Consider the following 13,293-nt stretch of genomic DNA (forward strand, 5'->3'; position numbering starts at 1 on the left):
GTGGCTCTCATCTGTAATCCCAGCACTTTGGGAGGCCGAGGCGGGTGGATCACAAGGTCAGGAGATCGAGACCATCCTGGCTAACACGGTGAAACCCCATCTCTACTAAAAATACAAAAAATTAGCCAGCATGGTGGCAGGCACCTGTAGTACCAGCTACTCGGGAGGCTGAGGCAGGAGAATGGTGAGAACCCAGGAGGCGGAGCTTGTAGTGAGCCCAGATTGCGCCACTGCAGTCCAGCCTGGGCAACGGAGTGAGACTCCGTCTCAAAAAAACAAAACAAAACAAAACCAGAAAGCCTTTGTAGTTGTTTAGGGAAGGTGTCCCTACCTTGGCCTAAGGTAGATGTGGTAGAGATGAAAAGTAGGTGGATTGTGTTATATGAATGAGTAAGTGTAAAGGATTTTGAACCCGGTGCATAGCAAGTGCCCAACAAATGCGTTTTTATATTGCAGACGTGGTGGATTGAATGAGGAAGGGGAGGCAAAAGGTGATGTCAGGGATAACCCCCAGGTGCTGGCTCAGGACATTGTACTGAGTAGGAGGCGGGACATGAAAACTGAGTATAGATCATTCTTTTGAGAAATGCGGATGTGGAGAAGACAGCAATTCCTTACATGTGGACAACATTCTAAAACACTTTTTAAAAAGTTAATCAATATATGTTTATTGTAGAAAAATCAGAAATTAATACCTTTTTAAAACAGAACAGAAACCAAAATAATTTTAAAAACAACTGTGACCTCCAAATCTCTCCCGATCAGTGACTAGGGTTGATTTTTTAAATTTATTTTATTTTTTATTTTTTGAGACAGTCTTACTCTGTCGCCCAGACTGGAGTGCAGTGGCGCAATCTTGGCTCATTGCAACCTCTGCCTCCTGAGTGATTGCAACCTCTGCCATCCATCGACAGAGATAGGGGAAGGGGAAAGGGAAAGAGACAGACAGAGATTCAGAGAAAGAGAGTAGGGCAGAGAAAGAGACAGAGACAGAGGGAAGGCGACAGAAGTAGTGGGAGGTGCGTGCCACCACACCTGGCTAATTTCTGTATTTTTAGTAGAGACACGGTTTCACCAAATTGGCCAGGCTGGTCTCAAACTCCTGACCTCGTGATCCCCCTGCCTCGGCCTCCCAAAGTGGTAGGATTACAGGGGTGAGTCACCGCGCCTGGCCTTGGGCTGATATTTAACAATCAGGAGAAAGAGCCCCTAAGACCTTTACAAATGCAAAATTTACAAAATCCCTCGAAGCATAACCTTCATAAAAAGAAGTAAGTGAAACTGCTGCTGGGTGGGTGGGCATGTCATTCACTGACCTGCAGCCCACAGAAAAAAATGCAAGTGTGATGGAAAAAAATGACGCATTAATTTTTGGATTAAAATAGTTTCAGTGCTAATGCCTGAGATTCTCTAATAAACAGAAAAATACTGACAGGGCTGAGCATGGTGGTTCATGCCTGTAATTCCATGACTTTGGGAGGCTGAGGCAGGAGGATCGTTTGAGCCCAGGAACTCAAGACCAGCCTAGGCAACATAGCAAGACCCCCATCTCTACCAAAAAAATTTAAAAATCAGCAGAATGTGCTGGTGTGCGTTTGTAGTCCTAGCTACTCAGAAGCCCTGATGGCACCACTGCACTCCAACCTGGACAACAGAGCCAGACCTGGACAACAGAGCAAGACCCTGTCTCAAAGAGAAAAAAAAGAAAAAGAAACGTGATGGCCAGGCACTGTGCTAGGTACTAGGAATACACAGGTGAACACAAGATGATCCTAATCTCATAGGACTTGCAAGTTTATCAAATAATCAACAAATAATTACAGACATTTGTAGGGTTATGTAAGAAATTATAAGATAACAAGATGGATTTCGATAAATACCATTGAGGCTACGCGTCCATTGCACATCCATATCATTAATACTTTCCTAAGAAGACCCCCTAAAAGTGCTATTTCTGGGTCTAAAGGTCGCTTTTTTTTTTTGGTTTTTGGTTTTTTTTTGAGATGGAGTTTCCCTCTTGATACCCAGGCTGGAGTGCAATGGCGCAATCTCCGGTCACTACAACCTCCGCCTCCTGGATTCAAGCGATTCTCCAGCCTCAGCCTCCCAAGTAGCTGGGATTGCAGGCACCCACCACCACGCCCGGCTAATTTCTGCATTTTTTAGTAGAGACGGGGTTTCACGATGTGGGTCAGGCTGGTCTCGAAGTCCTTAACTCAGGTGATCCGCCCGCCTCAGCCTCCCAAAGTGTTGGGATTACAGGCGTGAGCCACCGCGCCCGGCCTGTTTTTAATTAATTTTTTTAACAATAGACTTTATTGACTTTAGTTTTTAGGGCATTTTTAGGTTCACAACAAAATAGCGCAGAAAGTACGGTTTTTATATTACCCCTGCACCCACTCCCCTCCAGCAAGCAGCAATCTGTTCGCTTTCAAGTTGGGTTTTTTTTTTTTTTCATTTTGTTTTAAATACAGTCGGGGGAATGGGAGAAAACGCTGAAAACGCACAAGCACTTTGGTTGGTTAAATTAGGGTTCCGACAAGAGCCGGAGCGGTGTACCAAGTAAAAACTACATTTCCCACCGGGCAGCGGGTCACGTCACAGAGGAACGACTGCGCATGCGTTCAAGGTCCTCCGCGCGCGACTACGCTCATAAAAGGAAAAAAAAAAAAAGCGTGTGCGGTTCTCGACGTGCCGCCAATCTTCGAACGCAGGTCCGTGATCATACGCAGGTCCGTGATCATCCGCAGACTCCGAAAAAGCGTTCAGTGAATGCGCCTGCTTCCCTCGTCGCAGTTTCCAGCCCGAAGAGCTTGTTTTCTGCGAGACTTGGTAGGTGGGGACGGGCCGTGGCCTGAGACCTCCGGCGAAGCGCGGGAGCGAAGGGCTAAACCCTCCCTTAGCGCCGAGGCTCCCGTCCTCCTTGAGGCAGCGCTCTGGGGACGGTGCGTACGCGCTCTGAGCAGGAAGGGGGCGGGAGGGGCGGGACTCGGCGGTGGGGCGGGCCCTGCGCCCAGCTGCTCGAGGTCTGCGCGTGCGCGCTTCCATCCCGGGCTAGGGTGGGAAAGGGCGTCACGCCGGGCTCGGCAGGGACGCAGCCCCGAGGTCGGGTACGCGGCCCGAGTCACGAAGATGCGGACAGAAGATGGGCCCCGAACTCCAGCACTTATTTTATTATTTGCACAAAAATTATAATTTTCATTTTTTGAAGATACACTAAGAGCTCGTAATTTGCCCAGGGTGGTCTCGAACTCGTTGGCTCAACCTCTCGCCTCGGCCTTCCAAAGTGTGGGGAGTATAGGTGTAAGCCCCCGTGCCCAGCCAAAGAATGCCCATCCTAAGAACAACAAAGCAGCCCCCTTCACCCTCCCTGTCCTCCAGTTACCTCCTCCTCGCCTCCGGTTTGCAGCCAGAGGCCTCAGTCTACCCTCACTAGTGCCTTTTCCCTTCAAATCTTGAACCTTGAGCCTCTAGTCAGGCTTTGGTCTCCACCACTCCACTAAAACGGCTTCTTGTCAAAGCCACCAGTGATCTCTAGATGGCCAAATTCGTTGTTAAGTTAGGTCTCAGTCCTGTAGCAGCATCTGGTGCTGTTAATCATTGCCCTTTCTTGAAACACTGTTTTCATTTGGCTTGCTGAATGTTCTCTTCCTTTGCCTCTGCTCTCTCTGGCTTCTCCTCTGCTGATTTTAACCTAGGCATCTCACTTTTTTTTTTTTTTTCTTAGAGACAGGTTCTCTGTTGCTCAGACTGGAGAACAGTGGTGCTATCACAGCTCACTGCAGCCTCTTGCAGCCTTGAATTGCTGGGCTTAAGCAGTCTTCCTAACCAAAGCCTCCCCAAATGCTGGAATTACAGGCATGAGCCACCACAATCCCAGTTTCACATTTTAAATGTAAATACCGGCCAGGCGTGGTGGCTCACACCTGTAATCCTAGCACTTTGGGAGGCTGAGGCAGGTAGATTGCCTGGGCTCAGGGGTTTGAGACCAGCCTGGGCAACGTGGTGAAATCCAGTCTCTTCTAAAAAAGAAAAATTAGCTGGGCATGGTGGTGCGCACCTGTAATCCCAGCTACTTGGGAGGCTGAGGTACAATAATTGCTTAAACCCAGGAGGTGGAGGCTGCAGTGAGCCAAGATCGTGCCACTGCACTCTAGCCTGGGTGACAGAGCAAGACCCTGTTTCAAAAAAGTCCTAAAGGTGGAAGAAAATCCACATATAAGTGGACCTGCACAGTTAAAACCTTTATTGTTCAAGGGTCAACTGTATAGCTATATTGAAAGAGATTTATTGTGATGGATTGGGTCACACAATTATAGAGACTGAGAAGTCCCGAGATTTGCCTTCTGCAAGCTGGAAGCCCGGGAAAGCAAACCCTCCGGAAACTCACAAACACACTCAAAAGTATTTCACCAGCTATCTGGGCATCCTCTAGCCCAATCAGGTTGACATGTGAAGTTAACCATCACATTTCCCTAGCTTTGTTTTTCAGTTGCCTCAGTCATCATTTTACTGGTGATACTTTGAGTGTTGTCATAATAGCCTAGTGGTGGTTTGGCAGCTTCCACTTCCATGATCTCTTTTACTATTGAATATGCTGAAGTCCTGACAAAACTTGGAATTGAGAGGAAGAGCAGAACTTGCAGCTGCAGCCCCAGCTCAACTACCTATTTTTCCTGAGTTACCTAGCATAACCTATCTGAACTTCAGTTTCCTTACTATACGTACCATTCTGTTATCTATTTTATAGGATTGCTGTAAGGTTTAAATGAGAAACACTGGCATAAGTTGTAATACAGAGGCATGAAGGAAAAAAATTGTCTTCTTTTTTTTTTTTTTTTTTTTTTGAGATGGAGTCTCGCTCTGTCGCCCAGGCTGGAGTGCAGTGGCCGGATCTCAGCTCACTGCAAGCTCCGCCTCCCGGGTTTATGCCATTCTCTCGCCTCAGCCTCCCGAGTAGCTGGGACTACAGGCGCCCGCCACATCGCCCGGCTAATTTTTTGTATTTTTTTAGTAGAGACGGGGTTTCACCGTGTTAGCCAGGATGGTCTCGATCTCCTGACCTCGTGATCCACCCGTCTCGGCCTCCCAAAGTGCTGGGATTACAGGCTTGAGCCACCGCGCCCGGCAAAAATTGTCTTCTTAATGTTTCTTTAACCAATTGATGAATATAGATTCTATTTATTTATTTATTTATGAGATGGAGTCTCGCTCTGTCACCCAGGCCGGAGTGTAGTGGTGCAATGTAGTGGTACACTGCAACCTTTGCTTCCCGGGTTCAAGCGATTCTCCTGCCTCAGCCTCCTGAGTAGCTGGGATTACAAGCGTGCACCACCATGCCTGGCTAATTTTTTTTTTTTGAGACAGAGTTTCGCTCTTTGTTGTCCAGGCTGGAGTGCAGTGGCGCAATCTCGGCTCACCACAACCTCCGCCTTCTGGTTTCAAGCAATTCTCTTGCCTCAGCCTTCTGAGTAGCTGTGATTACAGGCATGTGCCACCACACCCGATTAATTTTGTAATTTTAGTAGAGACAGGGTTTCACCATGTTGGCCAGGCTGGTCTTGAACTCCTGACCTTAGTTGATCCACCGGCCTTGGCCTCCCAAAATGCTGGGATTACAGGTGTGAGCCACTGCGCCCAACCTATTTATGTTTTTTTTAGAAACAAGGTCTTACTATGTCACCCAGGCTGTAGCACAGTGGTGCCATTGTAGCTCACTATTCCCAAACTCCTAGGCTCAAGGGATCCTCCTGCCATAGCCTCCTCAGTAGCTAGGACTACACATGTGTACCACCATGCCCAACTAATTATTTTATTTTGTTCTTGTAGAGACAGGGCCTCCGTGTGTTGCCCAGGCTGGTCCTGAACTCCTGACCTCAAGTGATCTTCTCATTTCGGCCTCCCAAAATGCTGGGATTATGGTCGTGAGCCACTGCACCCAGTTTGCAGATTCTCATGGCCAGTGACTGGATTGAGAGTGTGGGATCTGAGTGTGGGGTATTAGGTTCCTCTTTCCCTTTGACCCAGAACGAAGTTACTGTTTTAAGCCCTGTGGAATTAATCTTAGAGTGGCTTAAGTGTAGGATGTTTGGATTTGTTTACTTGGGGCCTTAGATGCTATTATAGTAAAAGGGCCAGCAATTTTAGGCTAGGTATTAGTGGTTAACACACGCTTCAATCCTGCAGCCTTTGCCCCTCAGAATTGGCTGTCTCTTCAGACTGTGCTTAATGAAAGTTCTTCTTATTAGTCAAGCTACTCAGTCGCAGATAACAAAAAGCTACTCTGACTAGCCTAAGCATGAAAGGGGTGTTTGTTGACTCTGTGATATTGTAAAATATATGTCTGGTCTGTATCCCAGTTTGGAGCTTCCTGGAGGGTGGTGTGTCCGGGCAGGGCATGGAAGCTCCTCACTCCTTCACACGTGCTTTGCCCTGTGCAACTCTTCCTTCAGCTGTATCCATTGTGACATCCTTTATAAGCCAGTAAACCTAAGTGTTTCCCTGAGTGCTGAGAGCTGCTCCTGCAAATTAATGGAACCCAAGGAGGGAGTCATGGAAACCCTGATTTATAGTCAGTTGGTCAGAAGCACTAATAAAGCAACTAGGGGCTTGTGACTGGCGTTGAAAGTTGGGGGGACATGCTCGTGGGACTGAGCCCTCAACCTGTGGGGTTTGACACTCTGTCCAGGTGGATAGTGTTGGAAATAAACTGAATTAGAGGACACCCAGCATGTATCCACTGTAGACTCGATGGATTGATTGTTGCTGGAGAGAAATCCCCATGCATTTGGCCACAGAAATCTTCCGTGTTGATTATTGCACATTGTGACAGCAGAGGAGAAAATTTGGTTTTTTTTCCTCAGACTCGAGCTGAAGAGTCTTGGAGTAAATCAGCTTCAGGTGGGACTCTATCCAGAAGCCTAAATTATGTCAGCAGTATTTTGTGTTTTTCTTCTCTCTCTTTTTTTTTTTAAGAGATGGGGGTCTTGCTGTGTTTCCCAGGCTGGTCTTGAACTCCAGGCCTCAAGAGATCCTCCTGCCTCAGCCTCCTGAAAGCTGGGACTACAAGAGTCCACCACTACACCTGGATACTGTTTTTTTTTTTTTTTTGAGACAGAGTCTTGCTTTGTCGCCAGGCTGGAGTGGTGCAGTGGTGCAATCTCTACTCACTGTGACTTCCGCCTCCCAGGTTCAAGTGATTCTCCTGCCTCAGCCTCCCGAGTAGCTGGGACTACAGGCGTGCACCACCATGCCCAGCTAATTTTTGTTTTTGTATTTTTAGTAGAGATGGGGTTTCCCCGTGTTGGCCAGGCTGGTCTCGACCTCTTGACCTTGTGATCCGCCCGCCTCGGTCCCCCCAAAGCGCTGGGATTACAGGCGTGAGCCACCACACCTGGCTGTACACCTAGGTACTTTTTATTTTTGATAGAGCTAGAGCCTGGCTATGTTGACCAGTTTGGTCTTAAACTCTTGGGCTCAAGCAATCCTGTGTACTTGGCCTTCCAAGGTGTTGGGATTACAGGCATGAGCCACTGCGATCTGCCTGTTTATTGTTTTTTGTTTGTTTGTTTTTTGTTTTTTTTGAGATGGAGTCTCACTCTGTCACCCAGGCTGGAGTGCAGTGGCACGATCTCGGCTCACTGCAAGCTCTGCCTCCTGGGTTCACGTCATTCTCCTGCCTCAGCCTACCGAGTAGCTGGGACTACAGGTGGCCGCCACCACGCCCGGCTAATTTTTTTGTATTTTTAGTAGAGACAGGGTTTCATCGTGTTAGCCAGGATGGTCTCGATCTCCTGACCTCATGATCCACCCGCCTCGGCCTCCCCAAGTGCTGGGATTACAGGCGTGAGCCACCGTGCCTGGCCTTATTGGTTTTGTTAAATGCCTTGTCATGAGGCGTTAAAAAGTCCATCATGGAAAGAAAATAGCCCCACAGAAGAGGTTCCAAATTCTTCATATAAAAGTCTTCCCCAACCGCTCAAATGTCCATCAACAGATGAATGGATTAAAAACCAGATCTATCCATACAATGGAATGTTATTTAACCATAAAAAGGAATGTAGTTACTGATACATGCTGTGACATTGATGACCCTTGGAAACATGCTAAGTGAAATAAGCCAGTCACATAAGGTCACAGAGTGTACGATTCTATTTATATGAAATGTCTAGAATAGGCAAATTTACGAACATGAAAGTAGAATAATGGTTGTCAGTGACTGAGAGGAGAAGGGAGTGGGGAGTGACTGCTAATGAGTATAAGGTTTTAAGGAGAGTTGGAGAAAATGTTCTAAAATTAGATAGTGGTGATATTTGCACAACCTTGTGACTAACGTAACACTGAATTGCACACTTTAAAAAAGTGAATTGGGGTGGGTGCGGTGGCTCACATTTGTAATCCCAGCACATTTTGGGAGGCTGAAGCAGGAAGATGGCTGTCTCAGATAGATAGATAGATAGATGATAGATAGATAGATAGATAGATAGAGAATTGTATGGCATGCGAATTATCTCCATTAAGCTGTTTTTGTTGTTGTTATTGTTGTTTTGAGACGGAGTCTCACTCTGTCACCCAGACTGGAGTGCAGTGGTGTGATTTCAGCTCACTTTAACCCCCGCCTCCTGGGTTCAAGCGATTATCGTGACTCAGCCTCTTAAGCAGCTGTGATGACAAGTATGCGCCACCACACCCAGCTAATTTTTGTAATTTTTTAGTAGAGACAGTGTTTCGCCCTGTTGGCCAGGCTGGTCTCAAACTCCTGGCCTCAAGTGATCCGCCCACCTTGGCATCCAAAAGTGCTGGAATTACGGGCATGAGCCACTGCACCCAGTCCATTAAGCTGTTATTTTAAAAAATCTGCCTAAACCTCTGAACGAGACAAACATGGGGCACATTCCAAGCAACTTAGCCAAGTGTAAAAGATGAGTACAGATTTCAGCTGATGCGTGCCTCAGGGAAGCTGGATTTGGAGTTTGAGTTCAGCTGTGATTAACTGCTTGCTAACAGAAACAAAACACCAAACTAACTCTCAAGAACATAACAGAATCCAGAGTCTACAACACATCATCTACAATGTCCAGGATATAATCCAAAATTCTTAGACACAAGAAATGGGCTGGGTGTGGTGGCTTATGCCTGGAATCCCAGCACAGCACTTTGGGAGGCTGAGGCAGGCAGATCACTCGAGGGCAGGAGTTTGAGACCAGCCTGGCCAACATAGCAAAACTCCTTCTCTACTAAAAATACAAAAAAAATAGCTAGGTGTGGTGATACTCAGGAGGCTGAGGCACAAGAATTGTTTGAACCCAGGAAACAGAGGTTGTAGTGAGCTGAGATCATGCCACCACTCCAGCCTGGGCAACAGAGCAAGACTCTGACTCAAAAAAAAAAAAAAAAAAAAAGGCTGGGTGCAGTGGCTCACACCTGTAATCCCAGCACTTTGGGAGGCCGAGGCGGGTGGATCACGAGGTCAGGAGTTTGAGACCTGCCTGACCAACATGGTGAAACCCCCTCTCTACTAAAAATACAAAAATTAGCTGGACGTGGTGGCGCACACCTGTAATCCCAGTTGCTCAGGAAGCTGAGGCAGGAGAATTGCTTGAACCTGTGAGGCAGAGGTTGCAGTGAGCCGAGATTGTGCCACTGCACTTCAGCCTGGGCAACAGAGCGAGACTCTGTCTCAAAAAAAAAGAAAGAAAAAAAAATTTTTAATGTATTTTTACAAAACAGGAAAATATGATCTGTGTTCACAAAAGAAGGCAATCAATGAAGATCAACCCCAAGAGGATACAGATGTTGGTATCAACTGACAAGAATTCTAAAGGAGAATCAAAATAATTAGTTAAAATTTAAAAATTCTTTTTTTAATTTAAAGTAGTTATTAAAACTTTGTCAGGCCAGGTGTGGTGGCTCACACCTATAATTCCAACAATTTGGGAGGCTGAGTTGGGAGGATCGCCTGATCCCAGGAGTTAAAGACCAGCCTGGGCATCATAGTGAGACCCCATCTCTACTAAAAATTAGCTGGAGGACAGACACAGTGGCTCACGCCTGTAATCCCAGCACTTTTTGGGAAGCTTAGGCCAGCAGATCACCTGAGGTCAGGAGTTGGAGACCAGCCTGACCAACATGGTTAAACCCTGTCTCTACTAAAAATATAAAAATTAGCTGGGTGCGGTAGCCGGCCCCTGTAATCCTAGCTACTTGGGAGGCTGAGGCAGGAGAATTGCTTGAATCTAGGAGGTGGAGATTGCAGTGAGCCGAGATCATGCCACTGCTCTCCAGTCTGGGCGATAGAGCCAGACTCCGTCTCAAAAAAGTTAAAAATAAAAATTAGCTGGGCCTGGTGGCATGTACCTGTAGTCCCAACTACTCGGGAGGCTAAACTGAAAGAATTACTTGAGCCTGGGAGGTCGAGGCTAGAATGAGCCATGATTGCACCACTGTTCTCCAGCCCAGGAGACCAGAAACGAGACTGCTTCTAAAAGTAATAAAATAATAATGATCCCAAACTATCACCAAAGTGCCATCAAAAGAGAACTGGCTAATGTGTTCATATGATAGCATGCTACTCAGCAATGAAAAGGAACAAACTACTGATACAAGATGGATGAATTTCAAAAACATGTTCAGTGAAAAACTCCAGGCCCAAAAGAATACATACTGCATGATTATGTTTATATGAAGTTCCTGAACAGGCATAAGTAAAGTAGAGTGTAAAATGTCAGAACAGCATGTGTATCTATGTGTAGAGATAAAAGGCGTGTATCTATGTGTAGAGATAAAAGGCATGGCGGCTCACACCTGTAATCCTAGCACTTTGGGAGGCCGAGGTGGGTGGATTGCCTGAGCTCAGGAGTTCGAGACCAGCCTGGGCAACATGGTGAAACCCTGTCTCTACTAAAGTATAAAAAATTAACCAGGCATGGCAGCGTGCGCCTGTAATCCCAGCTACTCGGGAGGCTGAGGGAGGATAATTGCTAGAACCCAGGAGGCAGAAGTTGCAGTGAGCCGAGATCACACCACTGCACTCCAGCCTGGGTGACAGAGCAAGACTCTCTCTCTAAAAAAAAAAAAAAAAAAAAAAAAAAGAAAAGGTTGGCGGGGGGAGAAAGAAGGAAAAGATGTGGCCTTCTAAGTCAGTGGGAAGACGAGCATGCTAGGAGCCAAAAAATTTAGGGTACTGGGCGTTGCCTCAGCATTCCTAAGAATGCTTGAAACCTTGCTGGAATTCCTGAGCCTCTCATAGTTTGGGACTTTTTGTTTACACGACGGAATTGTGATAAGATTAACTGGCACATAAAACCAGCAGCTTGGCCTGGAAGTGCAGTGTCTGGCCTTCCAATTCATTATAGTTCCAACCCCAGGGCCTCATTCCCACTTGTTTTGCACCAGCAGGCTTGGCATTTGTTCTCAGAAGGTCACAGAAACCTTCGCTTCTACTTAGAACACGTTTCCTGGGGAAGTTTAGATTTATGACTGACCAGATCCAGAGATAGCAGCACTTTGATGTAAAATCATAGGAAGAGCTTGTTCTCTCAGACAACCCACTACCCAGTAGGCAAAGCTCAAACAAGAGAGCCCTTAAACGGTGTGGTCTTTGGCCAGGCCGTCATCGCGGGATTATGCCCAGGTTTGGCAAGCGTCAGCGTTTCTTTTGCTTGTGCAATTGGCTCTTTCACTCAATGTAACAGCAGACCCCTGGCCTCCAGATGAGAAGGGCCACTAGCGTTCACTAAGTGCATGCTCTGGCCAGCCACTGCCTAGGACCTTTCTTAGATATTTGATCATCAAGTAGGTGCTCTTGTTTTAATTTTTTTTTTTTTTTTTTTTTTTTTTTTTTTTTTTTGAGACGGAGTCTTGCTCTGTCGCCCGGTCTGGAGTGCAGTGGCCGGATCTCGGCTCACTGCAAGCTCCGCCTCCCGGTTTACGCCATTCTCCTGCCTCAGCCTCCCGAGTAGCTGGGACCACAGGCGCCCGCCACCTCGCCCGGCTAGTTTTTCGTATTTTTAGTAGAGACGGGGTTTCACCGTGTTAGCCAGGATGGTCTCGATCTCCTGACCTCGTGATCCGCCCGTCTCGGCCTCCCAAAGTGCTGGGATTACAGGCTTGAGCCACCGCGCCCGGCCACTCTTGTTTTAATTTTATTGAGACCAGAAAGGTTAAGTAATTCATCCAAGTGAGTGTGAGGCTTTATGAGAACGTTACAGTTGTTCTCTCCCTTCCCCCTGCTTGGACTATTCCTGAAACATGAAGGTCAGTTCCTTTCCCTGATGGCTGTATGGCAGGTCGTGCTTCATTTCTTTGCGGGACATTGTACTCGTATTGGTGCTGGGCATGCTGCTCACCTCTTCAGTGTTTTCACAAGTAGGGTCTGACAAATGGGGATCCAAGCCCTCCTGTATTTCAAGCTTTATTTTGGGTACCAAGATGCAAAGACAATCCATTAAGACTTAGTTCTTGGCCGCTCACGGTGGCTCATGCCTGTCATCCCAGCACTTTAGGAGGCTGAGGCGGGAGGATTGCCTGTGCCCGGGAGTTTGAGATCATCCTGGGCAACAAGGCAAGACCTCATCTCTACAAAAAAAATTTAAAAATTAGCTGGGTGTGATGGTACATGCCTATAGTCTCAGCTACTTGGGAGGCTGAGGTGGGAGGATGACTTGAGCCTGGGAGGTGCAGGCTACAGTGAGCCGAGATTGGGCCACTGCACTCCAGCTTGGGTGACAGAGTGGGACCCTGTCTCAAAAAAAAAAAAAAAAAAGACTTAGTTCTCCTACTTTTAAGGGGCTGGAAGTCTGAGAAGTAGACTCTTCCGCACATAGAAAGCGATCTTAAAAGTGTGTGTGTGTGCTCTGTTTGTGGTTTATATAACATTTACAGAAGGTGGATACAGAATGAAAAATCACTTGAGGTTGTTGGGATTTGCCTTAAAATATCCTTTATGTTGCATTTTTTTTTCACCTTAATTAGGGGAAAAAGGGAGATAATTGGAAACAGGGGTGACCGGAGTGCTCTGGGGAGGCAGAGATACTGTAATAACTGTTGGTAGCCAAGGAGGCTGCAAAGAAGAGAGGGTGTTTGCGTGGTAAGAGTGTGTTGCCATTCACCAGATACGTGCCAGAGGCAAGGGGCATCAAGGCAGTGGGCACAGTTGGATGGTCTGCTTTGAGAGTTCATGACTGATGGGATCCAGGGATAGCAATAGCTTATTGTGAAATTATAAAATGATGTGGTTCCGCCAGACAAGGCACTACCCAGTAGGCAAAGTGATCCTCCAGACCACGTGGTCAG

At 46.9% G+C, this 13,293-nt stretch overlaps 1 protein-coding gene across 1 annotated transcript in view; it reads left to right on the forward strand.

Annotated features, from left to right (window-relative positions):
* Positions 1-2,847: 2,847 nt before the first annotated feature.
* Positions 2,848-13,293, forward strand: part of LOC117087599 (SAGA-associated factor 29-like) — a 43,565-nt gene continuing 33,119 nt past the window's right edge. The window contains 1 exon segment of the mRNA XM_033218011.1: positions 2,848-2,945. The gene's annotated coding sequence lies outside the window, so the exon portion shown is untranslated.

The sequence above is a fragment of the Trachypithecus francoisi genome, unplaced genomic scaffold (genome assembly GCF_009764315.1).
Source record: "Trachypithecus francoisi isolate TF-2019V2 unplaced genomic scaffold, Tfra_2.0 Lachesis_group10, whole genome shotgun sequence".
NCBI classification, from domain to species: domain Eukaryota; kingdom Metazoa; phylum Chordata; class Mammalia; order Primates; family Cercopithecidae; genus Trachypithecus; species Trachypithecus francoisi.